This window comes from Pinus tabuliformis, chromosome 2_1 (genome assembly GCF_031772625.1).
Source record: "Pinus tabuliformis cultivar Carrire ecotype Pingquan chromosome 2_1, CPIR1, whole genome shotgun sequence".
Lineage (NCBI taxonomy): Eukaryota > Viridiplantae > Streptophyta > Pinopsida > Pinales > Pinaceae > Pinus > Pinus tabuliformis.
In genome coordinates this window covers 305,977,837-305,981,424 of record NC_142299.1, presented here as the reverse complement: position 1 = coordinate 305,981,424, position 3,588 = coordinate 305,977,837, and positions in this window count along the sequence as shown.

Below are 3,588 nucleotides of genomic sequence, written 5' to 3'. Positions count from 1 at the left end.
AACAAAGCCTCATACACAGAAATGGATCTTACCACTGAGTTCCACTCAAATCCTCAAATCGAAATGAGTATAAACACGACCATACTGGTCACTTTGACCTCCAGACCCCCTGGAATGGTTTACAATACACTCCTTTGTCAATTTTTTGTACTACAGTGTTTTTATAACACGTTTTAGTTACAATTTCCATTAAACGTGGAAACAATACATTTATAATAGAAACAAGCGAAAAATGAAAGGACTGGTGGGCGTTGGTGGACCCCGACCATCTGACCTTTCCCTGACACTAATCTCGAGAACAACCCATCTGATGGTTGTCGCATCCCACTCCTCAACTGATTCGGACAACCTACACCGTTGATCTATCCTCTGCCATCTGACGGCTGTTGCACAGCTTCGCACTCCAACTAGCACATTCGATATTTCTCCCAAGGCACGCGATAAAGTGGTTTTCAGGAGGTTATGTGTCACTTACTGAGTGGAATCACATGCTCCCAGTCTAAAACCACTTCCTGCCTTGAGGGCACACAATAACCCATTTACCGCCCTCCTTTCGAAACTCAAAGATTTTAGCTCTTTTTTGTATAAATATATCGCGTCCATTTTTCTAGATAACATGCTTGCATGTTTCGATGCGATATTCGTTGATCTCCTTTGATTGGATGATCGATGTTCTTTACCGCTGCTCCTCATCACCTAAGGTCTGAACCAATCATAGACTGACGCATCATTTGTTGTGCTAACATCATCAGGCACCCGCGACTCTGACCCGGGTTGTCACATGTCTTGCTGACGTAGGCTTTGACCTTTTGACTTGAATCTTTGATTAGCTCTAGTTTCCTTATCCAAACTCGGATTTGCATGCGATTTGCACCATTAGCTTTGTTTCAATGAGCTCTTCAACCTTGTTCCACTTTCACCTGTATTTGAATACTTTAGATTTATAGGTCATGCCGGATCCATTTTCGATCAAATAGTCAGTGTGAAATCTTGATGACTGGAAATGCGTAATGCGTAGTTCAATCTAGGGAAAAGCCTGGGAGAGACTATGCATTATGTAGTCTTAGTGAATAGGCTAGGAGACTGGCTCTTTGAATTGTGCAATGCAATTGGAGCCAAGCTAAGACAACCAATTCACAATTCCAGAAGCCAACACAAATGTGTTGAGCTACCATATTGCACAGTGCATGTAACTGAATATGATATCTGGGGAAGGGGAGCCCATATATGCCAAAGGGGAGTGTGAAATCAAGCAGATTTGAAGGATGGTGTGATGCTAAGTGCAGATCTGATTGAGTGATGATGCATGCAAGTAAAACAAGTGCAGGGATCAATAAAATAGAAGGAGAACAAAGCATGTGGAGAGAGTCACTGCAACGACGACTGTTAGTGAAAAAATAGGGTAATGCATGCGACACTAGGGAAAGGAAATGCAGAACTTGGAACACCACTTTTATAAGATAAAACAAGTTAAAATTCCATCAGTCACTCAACAAAAAAAGTGAAACAACACTCTCACAATCTAAACAAGAAAAAGGTGACATAAAAGGCGGCAAAAGATAATAAAAGTAAAACTCACCTAGAAAAGTAACAACGATGCTCTGAATGTTCCTCGATCTCCTCAGGCATGCTAGAGCTTAATGATCATGTATACAAATGGGCTTTAGAGGCATCTATTACATCTAATTGAGAAAAAATGAAATTCATGATGTGCATGTATGAGATCAAGGACAAAAGCGACACTTGGCAGAAACTTCTAAAGATAACATTGTGCCACCTTCAGAAAATTAATAATAGATCCCTACTTCCTAGGGATGATTTTTTCTTTTCTGGGAAACGTTGTCATGCATTTCCTAGAGAGATTGCGCAATTTTGGGAAGGATTGTGAAACCGTCTGGCTTATGCATTGAACAAATTCTAAGAAGAAATACTTCTACCCAATTTCTAGGCTTAGTTACTTTGGCTGCCTCTCATGCTCCGTGCAATTTCCCTGCTGAAGGTTGGACTTGCGCAGTTTTGGAGTTGAAGACTCATTGCTGGCTTGCATTGTGCAATTCTTGGACTGAAGGTTAGTTGCCCTCAAGGATTGTGCAATTCACTAAGACAAACCTGGAACCAGGTTAAAACCAAGTCAAGAAATCAACCTATGGGTTAGACATTAAAGCAAGCTAGAAAAAACAAGCTGTAAGCAGACGATAAAGCTCAATTAAATCAAAAGTACTTGGGTCAGTGTAAGATGAGCCACTATGATTTTAGGAGGAGCCTCCAAAGTGAAGCATAGGAAAATTTTTGGAAGGTGATTGTAGTTGCTACAATATTGGAGACACATTAGTAGAACTCCAGCTCTCTGTATGGGCCTCGTCTTGTGTAAAGCGAGTCTAATTGTTCCAGAATTATTGTTAATTTCTTTTACTGTCATGGCTGCTTCACTAGCTTAAGTTAAAGATGTAGTTATTACCATTCTCTTTATCGGTAGAACACATACCAAGCCAAGTAAACTGAATTATTTCGATTGGGGATGAGGGGTATATTGATGCATAAGTAATATAGATTGTCAGAGTTTTAGTTTCATCTCTAGTGTTTCTTTGCTACCAACATGCCTAGACAGTACGCCAACGGAGTCACTTCAGGAACACAAGCATTTCTCCACTACCAATGAGCCTAGATAGTACCTTGACGAAGTTACTTGCTTCACCTCTTTACGTAGGAATCCTTTCTCTTCTTTTACCTTTATTTCATACTTTTCATTTTTCATTCTTCAAAGAACTGCGCATAGGCACTTATTTATTTCATGAGGTGGAAGAGGGATACCGAATTATTGAGAGTAGAAGAGGTTGTCCCTCCAGATAAGGATGTTTATATATACCTCTGACATACTTGTTAAGGTTTTCTGCCTCACCTTACTCTACTTGACTGAGTTGACAAGGGTTAACTAAAAATAGAAAACCGATTAGACTAGGTGTTGCTAGTTAAAAGTGCAAGCGTTGTGATTTCACCAAGACTCACTCTGAAAGGAACATATTTTCCATTAGGGTATCATCGAATAAAAGAACACAAGATCTTCATAATGAGAGGGAATAGACAGATAACCATATGTTTATAGTTGTACAAGTCCTATTGTATTTCACCCTACTTGTCTCAAGAAGCCAAACACGGTTTCATAGGGGAACTAATCTTAAGGGTGCACAAGCAAAGGAAATAAGTTAGACAAAAATGAAATCAAGTAAGTGAAAGAAATAGCAAAGAAAACACTACTCCTACTCCTAAGTTAAGCAGAGCATGGGACAACTCATGTGAAGTGATATTTCCATTGCAGCCACCAGTGCATTGGTTGACCCATGTAAGTGATAGCCTGACTAACAATAAATATATTCAATCCAACCAATAAACAAGAAATATAAAACAATGAAAACCAAAATGTTTGAAGTTTGAATGTGTCTATAGAAAAGAAAAGACTGAAAGCACACGAAAGGCACTCTATAGATGTATCATGTTGTTGTGTCACATTGCGCATGGACAATAAAGATGTACACTCTTTCGAATGTCACAAACAAGAAAACATGAAGAAATAAGAAAAAATTTGTTTCA